This window comes from Rhagoletis pomonella, unplaced genomic scaffold (assembly GCF_013731165.1).
Source record: "Rhagoletis pomonella isolate Grant_MI unplaced genomic scaffold, Rhpom_1.0 Rhpom_scaffold_00002, whole genome shotgun sequence".
In the NCBI taxonomy this organism is placed as follows: Eukaryota; Metazoa; Arthropoda; class Insecta; order Diptera; family Tephritidae; genus Rhagoletis; species Rhagoletis pomonella.
The window spans coordinates 19,136,754-19,158,660 of NW_023458556.1; the positions used below are offsets into that span (position 1 = coordinate 19,136,754).

The window sequence follows — 21,907 nt, forward strand, 5'->3', positions numbered from 1 at the left end:
TATTTTGAAAAAAAATGTGTTTTTAATTTGAAATTAAATTTGTTTGAATGATTGTAAGAAAAGCACGTTTATAAACATACCTTTGTTAAATAAAGCAATTAAATAAACAAGTAAAAAAAATAAAAAATAATTGCTTTTTAGTATTGATATTTTATGTCTAAAAGTGGTTGGTTAAAAGTTAATTGACATCTATTGCAGACGTAAGCACTCTTGGCTATTTCGCAGCCTTCGCCATAGAAATATAGTTAGCTTTCGCCAAGGAAAATATACAGATAATAGTGACCTTTAGTTCCTTTCCCAATCAACTTCAAATTAACTTATAGTTACATATGTACATTTCCTGCAGGGGAGTAATACATTTACGCAAGTGTACACCATAGGGACCGCTAGTCCGATACGAGGAAAAATGTTTACATTTTAGTATATGAAATTTACTCACACAAAATTTGTTATGTACAAAGGATCCTCTGGCCTACTTTACTAGTAGTGTAGCAGGGGAATTGCCTTTAGAAAATTAAGTAACTGCAAAGGGGATAGTAGTTACTAAATGGAAGAAGAGTGGGAATTTTCGTAATCATATTTAATGCTGAAATTTTGTAGAATATCTATGTTACTGTGTATGTTACGTCTTTATGCTTTTGAAGCCAATAGAATTGCGGGCTTAGAGGAGATAAAAGCTTTGCCAATGCTAATCATATTTAGTATTACTTTGCTGTCTTTAGTTGACGAGTCGAAATGTAAATAAAGATTTATATTATTTAGATTGCTTGGTTTATGGTAACTAATTATTTCTAACAATTATTTGTTCGGGTCGGGTCGCGTAGGTTTTGCGTTATGTTCGGGAAAAGAAAAGTTTAAAATTTCTACACAAATAATACTGACATACCGGCGATTTCATTTGGAAACCGATCATGTCTTTTTTGTATAAACTATATCGAAGGTTTTGGAGTAAATTATATTGATGTATTGTTTTACGACACATGTCACTGAAGATGGCACAACGCCAGACCCAGTTTGCACCCAAATCAAATTTGACCAGGGATGACGGAGATTCCTTACGAAATACATCAATTGAGTGACAGAGGTAGTGCTCCACACACTAGATTTCGTTCACGTCGAGGCAACTGAACACTGAACTGAATGAACACGTCGGAACTTTCCTTGTCGAAGCTGGGTTCTTCCGACCATCTTTTGTTTACCTTCACAACGAAGTATATCCTGAGCCATGTCTTACAGGTAGATAGGGGTATGTGCGCTGCTCGAGAGGAGTTGACGTCCTCGAAAGCTCGTTAGCTGCACAATTACCTTGAAGGTTCCTGTGGCCCGGCACCCACACGATGCGAGTAGTGGATTTGAAGGCCAGTAATCCCATAAGTTGTCTTTAGTTCCATGTGTTTAGGAAAAGCAAATACCTAGCTAGACCTTCTGAAATTAAAGGAAATTAGAGTCTTACCCTGCAGCCCTTTGATGCTTTGCAGTCATTCACCCGTTTTCAGCGGTGGCTTACTCTAACTGGTTGCGAACCAAGGAATACCCGTCTGAATGATCAGATTTCCCATTAATAGATGCTCTCGAGGGACCCTCCACCCAGAGTAAAAAACTGCATTGCCAAACTAGTTAGTTTCAAAGTATGTAATCAGTAAGAGGGCTAGCCAGTGCTTTGGATGCAGCTTCGATGTCAAAACAGCCGTGTAAACTTCGACAAGTATAGAATGGTTTTGTGGATTACAAATACCTTGGCTTGGAATACCGAAAGAAATTAGTAGTGTCTCCGTTATTTTCGATATAAACTCCAGAACTTGACCCTGTCACAATTTTGGAGCCATCAGTAAAGATTCTACAATGTGTAAAACCAGTCTAAAATATGCGGTTAAGCCAGCAGTCAGCCTCAAGCAACTCAACTCAAAAGAAAATGAGTTAGGGCTCTTTGGCAAAGGCGGTGATGGCCTACTATCCTGGGGGAATCAAAATACATTAACGTCTTTATCTCTGCCTACGTTAATTTCCGGCCCTTTTAACATTTCCTTTAACCCTACAGGTGGCCTTGGGGACCTCGCCGTAGGGAAAAATATTCAGCCCTATAGTGAGTTTCGCCAAAAAAAAAAGTTGCCCGATTTTTATACAAAATTGTGCGGACTTCAATACCAAGCGCAGCTAGTGTTCTGATTCCCAATTCTGACCAAAAGCCAAGTGGCTTGTACGGCCCTGAGATATGAGCTGGTAACATCAAAACTGGTGATGTCTTAATAAGCTGAACAATTTTGGTCTGAGTTCTCTGGGTTCCGCAACACAGTGGTATTGAAGGAAAAGAGATTGCCGATAAACTCGGAAAAAAGGAGCATTAACACGCTGCTTCCGCTCGGAGTCCTTAAGCGCCACAAATAGCACTTTCCACATTGGCCAGACAAGTTGCTGAAGCTCATAAAAATCGTTGCTGGGACTACCTATCAAGTCTACAGTGATCCAAAGCCCCATGGCAATAATCTCCAACGTTTTAAAAAATGCATGAGTTTATGCAAGAACAACATTATAATTATCATGGCAATTCTTACACCAAATTGATGACCTAACAGAGTATGCACAGAATACCGTTGATTTCTGTAATTTTTTGATAATATAGAAAGGCCTTATATGAAATGTTGCCTTCTTGACAGTGTAGTTATAAGACTTTATAAAAATTTCTTCATTACATTGGTTTTTCATGTAGTAGTTCTCTCTAAATTATTTCAAATCGTGTAATCGTGAGTAATCTACCTACTTTTGTGCTGAGCTGAATTTAAAAAAAAAAAAGAATGAGTTAGGGCGTTTCTATAATAAGGTAATGTGAATGTGTGTTTCAACACACAACCAGCTCTAAAAAGTTTCGCAATGAGCAACGAAACTTTCAAAGTTACTGACCTAACCCTTTCACTTCGATGCTTCTTTAAGGCCGCATACATTTCTTTAAATTATTCATAAGATACAGTTTTTTTCTGATTGAAAATATGTACATAGATACAAAACAACTTTGAAATTTACTTTGAGAGTGTTAGCACAGCAACAACACAAAAAAATTTAAATTTTTTTCGGACTTTAGCGAATACTTGACAAAAGTTCGAAAGCTTTTTTGCATACCTACATCGCTGCTGCCAATGTTTTATTTAGGAGGAGCCAAGCGGGGGCGAAATTTTCGAAATTTCTACTGCGCAGACGCGTGCCTTGATAACTGTGCGGGAGAGAGAGTAAGATTGAGAGAGCAAACAAGTAACGGCATTTGGCGCTCTGTTTTCATTTACTCTAACGACGCTGGTTGGCGGGATTTTGCGCGCTTTTTCTGTGCGGGTCAGCTGTCGAAAGAGTGATGTAAGGTCATGCGCGTGTTTTCTACAGACGTCAACAATCCTCGCTTTACAAACCCACTTTTTTTTTGTTCTTTTTTTAATGTTTATTATTACTATGTAGTTTGTTTTGGTTCGAAGAAAATGCAAGCGGAGTGTGTATGAATAATTCGCAAAAGGGAAAAAGACATTTGTTTTTCGTACGAATATAAGTAAGCTTCACATGCTAGGCTTGCAATAAATTATTCATGTTTGCTTGCGAAAGATATAAAATAATATAAATAAATAAAAATAATATAAATAAATAAAAATAAATAAATATTCTTAAGGCCAAAGTCACCACGCAATTCACAAGTGACTGCTCGCCGGCATGCCGCGCTGATATTCATGTCTAATAAAATTTAATTGATTCCATTCTTCGCAGACAACGTTTGAGGCATTTTGTGTTTTTTTTTTATTTGGTGCGGTTTTTTGTTCGGTTGCTTCTGCTGTGTTAATACTTTGCTTATTTGTTTTTTTTTTTCCTCCCAATAAAAGCATTTCCAATTTTGCGACACTTAAGCCGACGCGTCGGTCTCCCCCTTAGCTCTTGCTCTTGCAACAAATTATTATCCATGTATCTCCAGTATTCTCCAGCTTGTTTCGCCGTTATTCTGTCAACACTCAGCCAGTTGCAGCCATTTCTTTCCATAAGCATTTGAGCTTGCCATTTCCAGTTCCGCTTGTTTCAGCTAATTTCCCACTTGCATTCCACTTGCCACAACGTTCCATTTGCTTGCTCAATCTTGTTGCTCGCATTAAATTCAGTTTTATTTTAGCCGCAACCACGGACGGGCGGTTTTATTGTGTGGTGCTAGAAAAAAAGTTATTTTTCTTAGTTACTTTTATGACTTCAATTTAAAAGCAGAAAAACATTACTCAAGTACCTTAAACTTTAAAGTAGTGTATGTTTGCCAAATGTAAAGTATAGCTTCGACGTTTTGTACAGTTTGTGTGTACAAAATTAAATATTTTTGAGTAATTTGTGCTCATAACTTAAGTGCGAATTATGTATGTTCAAGGATAACGAAACGTAGAGCCATAAAGTGTACCGAGCCATAAAGTGTAAATGAAGGTATCCGGTTGAATGGTGAGAAGGTGCATTCAAGAAGCGCACTTCAGCGTCGAGTGTACGAACGGAGTTGCAATTTTTACTTCCATCTCGCTGTTTGAAAGAAAAACTATACACTTTTTTCATAGTCAAGTCAAAGTTTGTGTCCATAAAACATCTATTAATAAGAAAAAAAGTATCTATACAAAAAATTTAAAAAATATTTGCCGCCTATATTTTTTACTAGGTACTTGGCTAAACTTCTCCTGCAATATGTGATATGCGTCCTGATTTCGCCAACTCAATTGGAGGGATCTAAAGTTTTACGTTGGGTTAGGTTAGGTTAAGCTGGCTGGCCAGCAGAGGCCTCAGTTAGACCAAAAGGGCAGCACTGTATCGGCCGATGTATATCCGACCAATGAATCGATGCTCACAACCCTGATGCAATCAAAGCACATTGCCATGCCTTTACCGAATTGTAGTAGACACTTGGGTGCTTTGTCGACTACTGCTTTTGGGGCCCTGTAGGCGTACTTTTCCAAGTGTATAGTGCGATTTTTTGTCTGCTCAAAACGAGATACTCGCAAATTATGTACTCCATTATTGATCTTCCTATAGTCTTTGTCGTTCTTTGTGGCTGGGTTGAACGCATGTACTGCTTACAAGCAGTGTACCGTTAGCAGTCCTAGCACAGGTCTTGAGTCGGCTCGTTTTATTGATAACATAAAATGGGTATGATTTCTATCATACGATATATGTGTGTACACATAGACTTTGCAGCTCTGCCTAATTTTTTGTCCTGGATCCTAAAATATCGTCGATGAGCAAAACGATCTATGCCTTGATACTTATGTAGATTGTTTGCCTCCATAAACTATTGACAAACTATTGCCCTTGGGCTGATAAAAATCATTAACAGAAGAGATAAGATAGATGTAATAATTGACATAGAACGTTTTGCAGTACCACCTAAGATATGTAGCTAAGTAGTTATTGCCATGACCCGTGGCTAAACTTCCTATAGCCTATTTACACTTATAATGTATACCGGTGTTTGCGTAGGTAAGTAGTAAATATATGAAAGTAGAGCAACAAATGGCTGTTTAAGTGTTAATAGGAATGCTCTTCCACACTTCACTCGATAGATTTAATTCCTGTTGTGTCTGAGCTTAAAAACTGCCGGTGGCCTATTTTTCGTAACTGTCCACCACACTAATACCCCGTCTGAACAATAGCTGTAAATATCCAATGTGAAAGAGCAGACGAAAAGCTCCGAGTACAGCTCGACGTCCTTTTATTTTTATACATGCGGATGAGGCCTTCTTTAACCGCTGATCTACTCGTACAGTGAGTACCCTCACCAGTAATTTATGTTTACTCCAGACTGATATACATATTGCACTTGTTTCCTAGTGAGTGGTACTAAGTCGATCTTCTGATTAGCTGATGGTTAACAGGCATTTGTTACTGATGGAGACTGAAATGTGATTGAATGTGATGGCGCCACGAGGCATATGTACGAGCCAGAAGGTTCTACGATGACTCAAACAAGTGGCCATGTGTTGCTTTTTCAAGTGAAATTTTTGTTTGTTATTTTTAAATAAAAATATTATCTAAGCCTTAACCAAATCCACATAAATCGAGATCTATACAAAATGTAGAAAAATTCAACTAATTTTCATCAAACTTTTTATACTGAAACTTTAGAAAATTTTTGCGCATGCAATTTTATTTCCCAAACAATTTCAATTTAATGAAGTGCAAGTTTCAGGCGGCTAAAAAATCTAGTTGATTTTTGATTATTTTTTGTTGCCCTGAAAATCGTTACCGCCGCGTAACCTCGAGCCGGCACAACGAACAATTTTATCACACAAAAAAAAAAAAAATATTTTGAAAAATATTGTGAATCTTATCTTACTTCTTACTAATATTATAAATGTGAAAGTTTGTATGTTTGGATGTTTGGGAAATCATCACGCGGAAACGACTAAACGGATTTGCATGAGATTTTGTACACAGATAGTTTATGGGCCAGATTGGTTAATAGCCTATTTTTTTAAGAGTTGCCACCTGTTAAAAAAGTTTAATTTATTTAATATGAGGGAACGACTGAATGGATTTGCATGAAAATTTGCACACAGATAGCTTATGACCTACAGTGGAAAATAGGCTACTTTTCTTAAGAGTTGCCACCTGTTAAAAAAGTTTCATTAAATTAATGCGGAAACGACAGAATGGATTTGCATGAAATTTTGCAAGCAGATAGCTTATGACCTAGGTTAGAAAGTAGGCTACCTTTTTTAAAAGTTGCCACCTGTTAGAAATGTTTAATTTAATTAATACGCGGAAATGAGTGAACTGATTTGCATGGAAGTTTTCACACAGATAGCTCATGACCTAGGTTGAAAAATAGGCTACTTTTTTTAAGAGTTACCACCTGCTAAAAAAGTTTAATTAAATAAATACGCGGAAAAGTCTGAACGGATTTGCATGAAATTTTGCAAGCAGATAGCTTATGACCTACAGTGGAAAATCGGCTAATTTTTGGAAGAGTTGCCATTTCATGACATTTCGCACAGAGATAGCTTATGACCTATGTTGGAAAATAGGCTACTATTTTAAGAGTTATCACGTATTAGGAAAGTTGAATTAAATTAATACGCGTAAATGACTGAACTGATTTGCATGAAAGTTTGCACACAGATAGCTTATGACCTAGACTGGAAAATAAGTTACTTTTTTAAGAATTGCCACCTGTTTGAAAATGAAATTTTGCTCAAAGATGGTTTATGACCGGGAATGAAAAACAGGCTACTTCCTTAACCGGTTTTCCGATCAGAACGAAATTTAGTACACTTACTACGGATTTCGGAAGGATGGTCATAGATTGAAAGTAAGTCCGATAACTCAAGGCCCCTCCCATACAAATTGGAATTTTCATATTACGTACATATCTCTGGAAGTATTTTGTGGGAGAGAACTGAAACTTGGTATAGTGATATCTATGTGAAATCAATGATGGCATTAATCGATTGATGTTTTAATCAGTTAGTTAATACGATTAAATTCAATCTGATTACAGTTAATCATGATTAATTTTAATCTGACTAAATAGTTAATCGTGACCGCGATTCAAAAACTAATTTTTAATAATTAACTCTTAATTTGATCAAGTAGGTTTGGTGATTAATTAAGTTATGCTGGAATTTCCCTGTGCATACAAAGCAAGCGGAATGGCTAAGTCGGGTTTTCTCATTCATCTAAGCAATTTGATGTGCATTTTCATTAAGATATATACCAACAAACGTTTTACAAACTAGGATTGTAAAAGTTCCCAGTTTATGTATTACTAATAACAATAATTATGATTTTTTTATATTATGTGCTTTTTATAAGCGCAAAACACAAAATAATTACTATAACTGGTGTTTGGTTTCAAACTTGGACAAACTAGACAAGTTAATCAGATTTTATTTTTAATTGGATTAACGATTAATGTTTTAAATTAATTAAACGTAATCGCAGCCAGCGATTAACGATTCAAAAAATTTTATCATTAATCGTACAGTTGATAACGACTAATTAATTTTAATCGTCAAACGCGATTAACATTTTACTCGGTAATTTTTAATCGTTAATCAGATCAGTTTTCCAACACTGTATGAAATCAGGTTCATATTGACGGAGAAAAATTGTCGTTTGTGGAAAAGAGGCGTAGCACCTCCCATACTGACTGAAAGTTTCATATTGCATATCCCTTCAAATGTTTGGGGTAAAGTACTCAAGGTTGGTATGGAAATACATATGTATGTATGTATCTGAAACGAATACCATACTCATGGAGAAAAATTTGTGGATTATTTTTGTATGCTGCATATCTCTGGAGGTGTTTATTGCAGAGGACGGGAACTTGGCACCGAGATGTGTATACAAAATTAATTCCATACTCATGGAGAAAAATTTGCGTTATTCGAAAAGGCGGCATGGTAGCTCCCGTACAAATTTACTTTTATACTGCATATCTCTAGAGGTGTTCATGGTAGAGTACTGGACTTGATACTGGGATATGTAAAATCAATTCTAAATTCATGAAAGAAGATTAGGGTTATAAGAAAAAGGGGCTTGGCACTTTCTGTGCAAATTGACCTTTTCTTGCCACATATCCCTGGAAGTGTTTGTGGAAGAATATTGGAACTTGGTATGGAGTTGTGTATACAAAATGTTTCAATTGCTCATAGAAAAAATGTGAGTTATTAAAAAAGGAGGCATGTCGCCTCCCATACATACTAAAAATTTCTTAATACATATCTCTGGAAGGATAGAAAATCTTTGGAAGTATTTTAAATTTGTTATGGAGATTTATTTTATAAGTGCCGTAATGATAGAAAAAAAATCATTAAATGGAAAAGGGAGAGCCGGGTTCGGCCTTATAATCTAAAGCTCTCTTGAGGCATTTGCTACAGTAATGGGAAGTGGTATTTTATCAAGGCCAGGTTACTAAATTTGAGTTGGAAATATTAGAACCCGCCGTGGCACCTCCAAGAAGGTTACATGTTTACGCGTCGTATACCTGGAACCATTGTAAGGTAAACTTAGAGGGATTGATCTCTTTCGTATGCCTAGCGCGCAGAAAGGATTTTATAATTTCATAGGTTTAAACAGCCTAAATACCTTAACTCGCTTAAAAAATAACGACCTATAACGAAATGGGCACAGAAATAAAATCTAACATCATTAAATTATTTTTTATATTTGTATAAAAGCGCGGGGTGAAACCCGCGGGTATAAGCTAGTATTTAATAAAATCAACACGTGGTCATTTGTTTAAGTAACTGTATGCTTTTTTAATTGGGATGTTTTATACGAATTATTGAAAATTCTATAGAGCGAATTAGATAGATAGGATCTGGGTTGAAAAAAGCCAATCTAAAACCTCTAAATCTTTGTGACGAATCCAATCTCATGTAAACTTGGCGTTATGATGAAAATGGTAATGGATAACCAACATAAGCAAATAATTTCCTAACATTGATGAAAAGGAAATGCACCAAAAAAGTGTTGGTTTTTTTTGTAAATTTACAAAAAAAAAAAAAATTAAAACACCGCATAATCCTTTGACTTTTGCTCACTCTGTTATTCTCTATACAAACAAATATTTTCTGAATGCATATTTACTTGTTTTAAATATACATATATGTGCATACATATCCACACTAAAGCCTCGCTTGTTCATATGAAATCAGTTTGTTTGCCTAGTGAGCATGTACTTACTTTGTACGCGCCCCTTTTTGTACTATCGTCCGGCTAAAATTACAACTAATTTTCCGCATAGTTTTCCTGCCCCAACTGTTGCGCTCACCATACCCAACGCACGGTTAATGCTTACCACTACAACTGCTGCTGCTGCAGCAAAAACTAAAACAGTCTAAACAATAACGCCTGAAATGCTGCTTGTAACGTCAGTGTCGGGAAATTCTTGTCTTCAAATTACCAAAAAAATAGGAAACCCAGGCGCGAAAACACGCAAAACCCTGTAGGGAAGTTTTTTTGAATATCGTTACAAATCAAGTTTTTCTTCAAATATGCGTTTTGTATTATATTTAAATTTTAATTGCAATATGCTGTTATTGCTATGTTATGTTGTGTTACGTTATGTTTTGTTATGTTGTGTTATGTTATGCTGTGCAATGTTATGTTGTGTTATGTTATCTTGTGTTATGTTGTGTTATGTTATGTAATGTTGTGTTATGTTATGTTATGTTGTGCTATGTTGTGCTATGTTATGTTGTCATGTTGTGTTATGATATGTTATGTTGTCATGTTGTGTTATGTTATGTTATGTTGTGTTATGTTAAGTTGTGTTGTGTTATGTTATGTTGGGTTGTGATACGTTGTGCTATGCCATGAAATATTTTGTTATGCTATGTCATGTCGTGCCATGTCATGTTATTTTGTGTTATATATATTATTGTATTTTTTTTTATCATTTTCTGGCCTTCCACCAAAAGGCTAACCGATTCCTTTACACACACCTCTCTTATGCATTCGTGGAACTTTTACCTCCCTATATTTCTCCTAAATCCTAATTAGGCCATATAAAATGAAATGGCTTTTTCGTTAGGTAACACTGTTGAGTGTAACGTATTGAGGTTAACAACTCATATTTTCCCTGCAGGGTATGCTAGCAACCCCAAACTCACACATACTCTTACATACATACGTAAGTTTTTTTACACATTTTATTTTTCCATATTCAGCACCGTACTTCCACGCTTATCAGCCATGTCGGTCGTCAGCTGCAGCGGCGGCATCCTCGTCAGCAATGCTAAAAGTTCAAGTTGCTTTTAATTGCAAACGGCCTTGAGGTGTCAGGATATTAAAAGCAGCTACATACATATGTACATATGTGTGTATGTGTAAATAAAAAAAATGCGCCCGTAAGCACAAACAAGCACGCTTACATTCGCATTCATTAATTCCATCTGAATTTCTCATTTTTTAGCATCACCTGAAATTACAACTGCCTGCCACTCCACATCCTCAACAGCCCCACTTGGTCACTTCGTTCAGTAAGTTCAGCAGTCGTCTGTCGGCAGTTGTCGTCATCAACACACATCCTAGTCAACATATCCCTTAACCGCAGTCTCTCGTCTTTTTCCCCTCCTCTCTCTCTCTGTCCCGCTCTCTCTCCCTTCCACACCATTATCATCATCTTGTCATGATTGCTGATGGAGATGTTTCCTTTGCTCGTGGTCGACTACTCGCTCGGTGGCTTACTTGCTGATTCTGACGGTTGTTTGTTTGCTTGTTGTTTTGGTTTTTTTTTTCGAAAGTGTTGGTGATGAATGATGTTGGTTTGCGGTTGGATGGCTTGACTTCGTTGCTTACAGCGCCAACATTTGCACTGCTCCTTGCTTGTAACTCAGTTCATATGTTGTTGCTGCTCTGGTGCAATGAGATTTGTAGTGTAACCATCATCATGTGGCAGACAGCGACCGCCATCACCGCCGCTGCTCCTCGTAGGCAAAGAACCATACAAACGGATATTCCCACTGTGGCTGCCGTTGGCAAACCTCACCATAATTCACCTGTGTGTTGTCCTCCATATTTGTATTTGTACGAGTAGGTGTGCTGTGCGAATGTGTATGGCATAGCATGGCATGTAATGGCGAAAATCAACTTGCTTTTATATCATTTTCATTAGGAATTAGCAAACGAGAAATGGAATTGTTAGCGGAAATCAACTTTTTATCGGTATTGGTCGACTAAGGGAATTTCCCAAATGTATTGCAATAGTTTGATACGATTGTATGTAGATATGTATCTATGTATCTATGTTTATATGTACTATACTTTCAAAAACATGTAAATATTTACACATTATTTATGCTCTCATGTGGGCCCATGCCGCTGTGGTTGGTTGATTTGGTTGGAAGGTGAAATCAGAGTTCATCAATGCTATTCAAATTTTCAAAACCAAGTTTTTACGTCTATTTTATTTAAATTGTAAAATTGAATATGTTTTTGCAACAATTCGTTCTTCATACACTGCCGGAAAAAAGTATTGGCACAGTGAATTTTTTACAATACATGCAACAATTTTTATTTTTTTTCCCGCTATTTTTTATACAAATATGGTTCAGCAACAATTAATATAATTTTAAACTTTTTGCAAAGCTAAGGAAAATTCAATAAATGTTCATGCAAATTTTCAACTTTTTAATTACTTTTTTTAGTATTGTTTTGAGTATGCAGTTTTGTAGCCCAATACATTTTATTGTAATAAAGTGCAAATTTGAAGTAGTTAGGACTTACTGTTGATTTTTGGCAATTTTTTTCACACAGTTTCTTCCATACAAGAAAAAATGTTCGAAGATACTTTGTATGGAAAAAATGCGAAATACCTTCAACAAAAAAATTTCAAAATTCAACGCGATTTTTGAATTAATTTAATTAAAAAAAAAAATTCCATAAAATCTGATTAAAAAGTTGAAAATTTTTCTTGAAACTGTATTGAATTTTCACGATTTTATCACAAGGGTTATAAATTATATTTTTTGTTGTAGAACGCACCATATTTTTAAATAAAAAATTAGTGCAAAAAAATTTGAATAAAAAGTGTTGCATATATTGTGGAAAATTCTCTGTGCCAATACTTTTTTCCGGCAGTGTACATACATACTTCATAGTTTACTTCACTGTTTAGCTTGTGAAAAGTTTTACTTGAGTCGTGTCGATTATAGTATTTGCAATCTGATGATTAATAGTTTTTTTCATTGTACAAGACTTTTATTACATCGCCTTACTCTTTTTCAAATAAGTAGTCCAGTTCTTACGTGCTTGAAAAATTCCAGACCCGGCTTAACTTGTTTACCAGAAAAAGCTGACTATGTATTTGAACATCTCCGCGAATTTGTGGCATATGCATCTTAAAGTTATCACACTAATAAAGGAGCCTACAGTTTTTCATTGCTTGCCAATTGCAAACGGCTTTTTAATACGATTTTTCCATGGCAGAATTACACACGTCGCTTCATCATTGCTTGCCGAAAGACGACTGCTGAAAAAAAAATATATACATTTTTATAATGACTTTCGAGTGCTTTGATCCTATCCATATTAGCTGCCGAATTCGAATTAGCTGTCCACTTTGAAAACGCGCTTTATGGTCCTACATCTTAGTTTTGCAAGTGTCCCGTTAAAGCTTGGATAAGTCTAAACATAACAGTTTTTATCCATCCAATTTCACTTCAAATTTAAACTGAAAAGAAAAGTTGTATAGAGTGGGTAAATAAGAAAGCTCTGTCATCGTTAAACCTTCGTCTGCTCGTTGCCAATATATACTACATAAGCATCTGCTGATTTAGCTACGCCATATTGATTCAAGTATGTATGAGTGTCATCTTGAGCACAAAAAGTATTTCGTCTTTTCAAGTACGTGTCGTTTCTAGAAATTTGTGGCAGTCGTCAGCTTGTGGCAACCAGTGTTTACATACATAAGTTTGAAGTTCGCTCTGCAGCAAGAGCAAGAACATTTTTTTTTGTTTTTTGTAATGCATAAATTTTCTGCGAAGTGAGGTTACACGGACGTCGCTTCACAAAGTAAGGTTAAAGTTTGCAGTATACTCTTAATTCCGCAGCTTTTGCTTATTCTTTTCAAGTTCAATACAAATATGAAATTCCCTAGTAAGTAAGCATCTCACAAATGTAATCTATGCTGACTGTGATGAGCTAGGTAAGCGAGTCAGTCAACTGATGTCCTTATTGGAATTTGTGCATTTTTTAGATGAAGTTTACCATTCATAGTGGCACTTGGAGAAAGCAGTAGAAAATGCAAAATGATGAGAATGATTTTTATTTGCTATATATATATATATTTTTTTTTTGATTTTTTATAAATACATACTGCTTAAGTTTCATATAACAAGTCTTTTGGAAGTAGTTGCTGCTTTATACTTAAAGTCATAAAGAATTTGCAGAGCTTTTCTATTTTGCCCTTTCTTTGCAGAGCATCATGTTACAGGTTTCAAAGTAATGAGAGCAATATAAGCAAAATGTTGAAACAAATAGCAAGGCTAACTGCGCTTATACAAGCATCTGTATGTATGTACATATTTATATACATACTTGCTTTGTTTGCCTTTGGTAGTACTTGACAGCTTTTCCCTTACGCACATTCATTGCCTCGACTTACCTGTCTGCAGTGGCTACGGTTCGCACGCCTAAAGTGCTGCTTGTGCTTTACACAAACTTGGCAGCGTTTGTGGCTATCGTCGCTCGTTTCCACTGCCGTGCTGAGTAGCACCGAGACATGCTTCTTGAAACAGCATCTGAACAAGAGTTGCCAAGGATAACATATTTTGGGCAATTTTTTATGAAAAAAAAATAAAATAATGGGAATGAGCTGCGCCTTATCGATAAACTTATCCTTATCGATATCGATTTACAGTAACAGTTTTTGATTTAGAAATCGTTATTTTAATCACTGTGCTTTCGATTAATTTATCGTTATCGATACTTAGGTCTTTTTTATGCGGTATATGCGTTCCTCAGAAAGCCGCATAAGAAAAAATCCTCATAAAAAAGTTCTTTACTTTCATACAAAAACAGGGGACGCGCTCTAGCATTTTCAAAAACCGCATAAATTCAGTTACTCCATGTAAAAAATTCTAAAAAACTTGAGGCAATATTAAGCAAACCAAAAACAATTTATTTCTTCATTTCCACACTTATTATTCCATCTAAAACTGAGCATTAATGAATTAAAAAAATTTATCTGTATTTTTACCGAAAACAAATAAAAAAAATTCCACAATAAATACATGAGTTAGGTAAGAATACAAATACAAATTAATTATCGGAACCATTGTCTCATACTCACCGAAAAAAGTAATAACCACTCTCTAGAAAGCAAAATCGTTACAGAAAAAATGGTTTGAAATTCAAATCCGCATAAAAAGAGACCTAGGTATATTTTTAATAATAGCTTTTTATTATGACAATGAGCATTATCGATTAATTGATGGATATGCATAGCATTGATGCTATCGATAACGATATATTAATCGACGCCGATCTGTTTATCAAAAGCAATTGAATGTTACCGAAATATGAACCGATATTAAATTCGGTTTGTATAACGATGTCATCGTTGTTGATTTGTTTTAAGATAAATTTATATATTTATCGTAGGAAGGAAGCAGTGTTGTTCTTGAAAGGCTCTGTTCTTCTTCTTGCTCTTCTCCTTCTTCTTCTTTTTCTTCTTTATTGGCGCTGTAAACGCCTAAGCGATTTTAACCGAATCCAAAACAGCACGCCAGTCATTTCTCATCTGTGCCAACTGACGCCAATTGAAAATGCCAAGTGAAGACAAGTCCTTCTCCACCTGGTCTTTCCAACACAGAGGAGACCTTACTCTTCCTCTGTTACCAGCATCGCGGCCCGCGTTGAATACTTTCAGAGCAGCGGTCTTTCTGTCCATTTGATGATTTATAGTACCGCTATAAAATAATCGGATACCCATTAATATGGAATTAAAAAGATTCGATTCCGAAAATATTGTTACCAAATTTAATCAATAATAAGTTTTACCTCTTTAAATGTCGAGTAATGTCAGTATCAAATGACAAAAGTATCTAGGTGTTGCAATTCGTGTCTCTACTTTGGGTTAAACGAAGTTTTCCAAATGTAAAAGCAGTTTATATTATCTGATCAAGGCATTCATGAACAACTCTCTGCTAAATGATGCGTACTATTTCGCAGTCCACCGGGGGCCTTACCTTGCTCAAAAGAGTTCCTCGGATCATTCTTCAATAAAATATGATACATACGTATAAGGAGAGATGCTAGATGCTAGATGGCGCCACCCAACCTCTCTGATAGAAATTTCATGTATTCTGGAAGTATGGTAAATTAGCTTTCCTTTCCCTGTTTCGAAAAATACGTGTTTTCGCATCTTTTGTTGCGACGAAATAGTCAGAATAAAAGTTCGTCAGAGTACGCTTGGTAACCGTACATACTAGCAACTAAAATGTTTGAGTTTTCAACAGTATTTGGAACACTAAACTACCCCATTTTGCCGGCAATAATTATACATTTGATACAAAAATGAATAATTTTAATAAATAATAGCAACACCAGCTAAATAGAGGCTCTAAAATGACATGCTTTTGCAGTTTTCACCGAAATTGTAGCTATTTCTCACTTGCTTGTGTATGTGGAAGGCGTACATACATACATACCCGTATGTCTGATTTCCCCCTATTTGTGTGCTGGTTGTTTTCTTGTACCATCACAACTACACTTTTCTACAAATATTTACTGTTTCGCTTTCAGGTACACTGTAGTATTTTTAACTGTTTGTCTGTTTTTTTTTCATATTCGTTATACATAGCAATATTTTGGTTATTTTTTCCACTGTTTTATCCTACAATATTTATGTATATAAGTTAGAGATCTACCAATCTACACACAAGAACTTTTTTCACTTGATGCACTTACATATGCACACAAGCTATCAAATTTATTTTTAGCGCTTAGGTTTGCATCTTTGCAAGGGAAATTTAGACCGCAAAAGGAGCGCAGAAATTTTCAAGCTAAATACTTTTACGTTGAAAGGTTATTCAGCTGAAAAAGAAAACTAGCAAAAAAATTTCGTACAATGCTTTCTGCATTTATTTATTCAAAATTTCCATTTGATTAAAATTTAATTAAACTGAAAAGTATATTTTTTTTTGTTTCCTTATGGGGCTCAAAGATAGCTTAGGTCAAATTTATCGGTCCTTCGCAATGCAGCTTCACTTTAATTACAATGTTGTGTAAATTTTTTTGCTCTAGTTTTGCATTAGTTCATATGAAACCATGAAAATATCCTTAAATATCCGGCAACCTTTGGAAACTTCGACTTCATGCCCTAACAAACGCATCGGTGTGTCGGTGACGCTGGATATCTCCTCCCTAAGAGGCGAATAAAAGAGTAACAGCCTTGCGGTCGAAATTGATCGGCAGGATGTTGAAGCAGGTGTGTTCTGTCAGGGTAATACAATTTTGGCGCGTTTTGTCGAGCTTCTCCTCCAATTTGTGATGTGCGTCCTGTTGTTGCAAAACGGAGGGACCTACCTAGCTTTTGCTTGGATCCGGAAACGAACCCAGGTTCTACGGCCACGTAGCCACAGCGCCAGCTTTAAAAACGTCCTACTGGAGAGAATAGTTAGCCCACTGCATAGATAAGTTCGGTTCGGTTGAAATTAGCTAGACAGTCAAGTACTTAGATCTGATCATAGATAGAAAGTTGTTTGTGGAAACCTAACATTAACGGGGAGAGGGGGAAGGCATCAGTGCCCTTATTTTGTTGCACGGTGCAGAAAGGGAGCAGTGAACTTGCAATACTAAATATTTCGACCAGAAATGATTGGGGGGCATCGACAGGCTGTAGGCGGCCAAAATTATTTTTGCCCTCATTCTCAGAAGAGCTGGCTAGATATTTGCTTTCATTGAGCAGATGGGACAGCCCTTACTGTTATCGGCGGTCATAACAACCCGATTTGCCTTTACTACCTCGAAGAGAATTTGTGGCTAGAAAACTTTTTTTTTTGCTTTTGCCTCGCAAGGCAGCGTTAGTTTGAGAGACGAATACCTGAGCTCATTGATGCCCAACAGGTTTATTTGTTGTTCAGGACGTTTAAAAACTAGTACTGTTTTCTGCACGCCTCGTTAGTTTTAGCTCGGACGAAAAGGTGTTTATAGCGCAGTTCCATTATTCCCCTTCTTTCGAAAACCGGTAGGAGAATGGCAATTAGAAAAAAAAGGTTCCCTATTTTCAAACAAAGGAAGAACCGGATCAACCAGTTTTAGTTTACATATAAAGTTAAGTGCAAAACTGTAATATGGTACAACACTTTTCAATTCAGCAGCCGCGATATTTCCCGATTTATTCGATTGCAAAAATCCAGTTTACTCGGTATTCCAAAAATCAGGATTTCAAAAAACCGCTTAAAAATACTCAAAAAAGGAAGCCGGTTCAAATCGGTCTAGTATTTATCCCAGCCTGCTCATTTTATAGATACTCGATTATATACTGTTTTTTTTATGCCGAAATTGACCCCTTTGAATTTGAATTTTTAAAGGTAAAAATTAATAACATCAGACATTTTTATTTCCTACCATATAATTTAATCTATTTGGCTTGATAACGCATAAGCTCGGCTTAAGCAAAAACGAGCGCTGAAAAAAGATCTATTTCTTTTTATCGACAAAAATACCTTTACTACATTAATGTCTACATAAATAATTGTGCTCAAAGCATTTTTATATATTAAAATGCCGTTCTCTGCATACTTTCATCGCTAACATATTTCACCTACCCATATCTATGTGCATGCGGGGTTAAATTTATTTTACGAAAGCAAACAAAAAACGGCTCCATAAAAAAAAATTTTAATGCAAGTAAAGCGAAGTAACCAAATTTTTCACGCATAACTGCACTGAAACAGCGTTTTATGTGACCACTTTTTGCCGTTATTGATAATATTTTGCATGTAGTACTTTATCTCTCAGTTCGAATAACCAACTGCGCGAGTGCTTAATTTTTATTCATATTTTTTTTTTTTTTTTTTTTTTACCTATGCACTACTACGTATTTACTGGTTATGATGTTTTGAGTGTGTATGTATATGTATGCAAATACTCATCCTTTCAGGCTCATATTGTTACTTTTTTGCGCTACCAGCCTGACGGATTTTACGGTTGTTTTCCTTCCGCGCTGTTATTTCCGCTGCCGAGATGCTGCCGGGTGAGTGAATTGAAATGCCCCGGGCTTTAGCGATTCATTGTTTTCAATGTGCGAGTTTTCACTTAACTCGTATTTTTGCGTACTCAACTTTTTTTGTATCGTTTTGTTGAATGTGCATTTTTGTACATTGAACAAAATTTGTAATGTAAATGTGCACGCTTTTTACTGAATATATATTTTAAGAGTTCGTTGAATTAAATTTTTTGGTACCTTTTTTTGATTAACTATAACGGTTTCTTGTGCGCGCTATCTATCGAGAATTCATTTGAATGCAAGCAACTGTTTTATGTATGTCTTTTATTTTTCCCTAAAAATTATGCATTCAAATATTTTTGGTGAATTTCGCTGCGCAGCTGTTATAGGTAAATCAAGTTTTAAAACATATTTTTTTTTTTGTATATTCTTACAAAAAGTATTAAAATAACACAATTTTGTATATCATCCTCAACTATGTAGGACGTTCTGCTGAATGCTGTAAAAAAAAACAAAAATCCCTGTCCATGTCATTTTGACGTTTTTATGCTTGTCATTTGATAAATTGCAGTAGGCGTTCATCTAATATGCAAAATTATGCAATTTCACCGAAACATGGTCGTGTTTTTGCATATCTACATATGTATGTACATATGAACGTAAATGCGCAATCTTGCACACGCCATACATATGTATGTATGTACACGTAACGCACCAACTCATGCATATGAATGCGAAAATAGCGCAGAAACAGCGCGAAAAAGGCTGCATGCGCCCTGTAAAAGGATATGCATACAGGAGCGCTTCTGTTTTTTGCAAACATGCCTACATATTAGCTGAGTTTACTCGTTTCACTGATACTTGATGCCATGTAAACTGGTCCGCACACACCCTGCAGAAAATCGATCAGTAAAGTTTAAGCCATGGCCCGCAAGCCGCATAGTCTCTACCAAGAAATTATTTGCAAGGAGTGTTGTAAACGGTATTGTCTTTGATTTGGAAGAAAATGAAAAATGAAAGCATGTCGGTCCTAAACTGACTGTGCCGATTATTGTACATATCGTCGGTGAATGGCAGGTGTATTTTTTTGGCATAATGATGACCCAAAATGCAAATATGTTGAATGGAAATCAAACTCCAGATTTCACAGACCACAAACCTGATTAGAATCCCTTAATTTTTTTTTTAATATAAATAAAAGTAAGACATCAAGCCGGTAATTGACCAATCAGGTGGATATCAAAAATGCTGTTGCGACTATACGAGACAGAATTCCAAAAACACTGCCTGCCTCAAAATTCAGTGGCATATGTGCCATCAAGAGGTTAAGAAATTCGTGCCTATTGCTGAATCTATCGTAGGTATTTTTACTTGTAAGCTTTAGATAAAATTATTTTAACCTCATTTTGAAGATTATGATAAAAATGAATAAAATACTTACTTTGGTTGGAATGGATTTGCTGGTGGCCGGAAAAATCAAGAAAAACCATTTTTCCAAGCACTCAGTCAGTACTGCCGATTGTACTTAAGGCCTAGAGACGGGATTTAAAGGAAAGGATATAAAGGTGGGGTTAAAATTCATTGCACCTCTGCAAATTTATCAGACTCCTTTATGAACCTTAGCAGTTTGCTTAGGGATATAGAATGTATATCGTCTATTTTCAATACATCCGACCCAAAAATGTACTATCTAAGTGTGGTGAAGGTCGGACAGCGGCAGAGGAAATGTTCCGTACTATCCTCATACTCCAAACAAAATACACAAAGTGGATCGTCAATGATGTCTATGGTAACCATATGTCGTCCCCATGGATTATAACCCTTAATCAGTTCTATCAGGTCCCATAGATTAATCTTTCTTTGCCTGAGAAAGAATTTTGCTACCAGCCTGTCAGGCCTTTTCAGGAAACACATTCACATTCAAATTCGTACTCATATCCATAATCGTTTTAATATACATACATACATAACGTTACTTTTATTCAGAAAAGCCTTAACCAACACGATTGTTTTCGAAACTCCGTTTTTCACAGATTTTGGTAGGATATATTAAATAATTAAATACACCTTCAATAAAAGTTTTAAAGTCTACCTGTTTTTGATATTCTTTTTATTAGGTTTTTTGCTTCTCCTGTAAAATATAAAAAAATTTTGGTTAGGGCCTTTGTGAATTAAGTTAACGACATTATAATTCTTATCCTGTAATATTCAAAATTTCTAATATTCATATTTATTCGTATCCAAGTTCAATGTTATATTTTTAAGTTTATTTAAGGCATACCTGCAAAATCTCTCGCGTTTCTTATCTTTCCTATTCGAAAAGTTTTTCTCATTCCTCGCCCTTTATCAACAATATCTTTGTGCATTCAAATTCGGAAAGCATTAAAATATCAAACTGACTTTGTAGCCAGTGCTGCTGATTTTCTTTGACCCTACACTCCATCCATTACATTATTTGCGTAGCTGCTTGCCGGCGCACACAAAGCATATCCTTGTGCATTCGAAAGTTTTGGTTAATGTCATGCAGTCAACAGCCGACAAGCGAAATACGAGGCCGGTCAAAGGTATTCAAATAAAAGAATGCAGATAAAAAACGAAACGCTGCGAAAGATGGTAAAATAAAAGATATGCCTTCTTTATTATGCTCTCATACAATTGCAACCGCATTACACGCACGCACCCGTACAAAAGCGTCCATGCAACTACATGCAAACGTAGGCGTATGTACGCAAATATGTATGTATGTATGCACCCAAGTAGTTGCAACCACCGCATTCTGCAAAAAAGTAGCATACTTTTGTGCGCGCCTAAGAGTAACACTTAACCAAAAAGCGAATGAAAAGGTGTGGAAGACAGCGAGATGGCGGGGTGGAGCAAATGTAATGAAGGTACAGAGTTGAAATGCATTGCAGTGTGTGTATGTTTGCTTGCGTGCGCGGTGGGTGGTTGGCAGGCGGCCGTGGTTGGTGCTGTTTGTACAGAATGCCATTTTTTTTTTGGTGAACATGGTGCCTTAGACTCGGCAGTATGGCATTGTGTGTTGTGCCTGCTTTAACAAGTGAGATAATAATGAAAAGCATTTTGAAAACCGCAAATAATGAGCGTTGAATGTTGCCATTCGCGCGCACCACTCTTTTGTTTATTCCCACTCGCTCACCTCTTATTTGTTCTGTGGGGGTTTAATTTTTATTTTTTTCAATTTGTAGTTTGCTTGTGCCGGTTATTTTTACGTACATA

The 21,907-nt window shown here is 35.9% G+C and overlaps 1 protein-coding gene across 8 annotated transcripts in view; it reads left to right on the plus strand.

The window, feature by feature from the left end:
- LOC118733223 (mannosyl-oligosaccharide alpha-1,2-mannosidase IA) overlaps nt 1–21,907 on the plus strand; it is a 273,219-nt gene that overhangs the window by 178,668 nt on the left and 72,644 nt on the right. For 2 of the 8 annotated variants that reach the window (XM_036462537.1, XM_036462538.1), the window contains exon 1: nt 4,382–4,454. The exons of 3 other annotated variants lie outside the window; for them this stretch is intronic. The gene's annotated coding sequence lies outside the window, so the exon portion shown is untranslated. Of the gene's footprint in view, nt 1–4,337; nt 4,455–21,907 lie in introns of those variants that run through there. 3 more of the 8 variants (XM_036462541.1, XM_036462540.1, XM_036462539.1) reach the window with 3 other exon arrangements.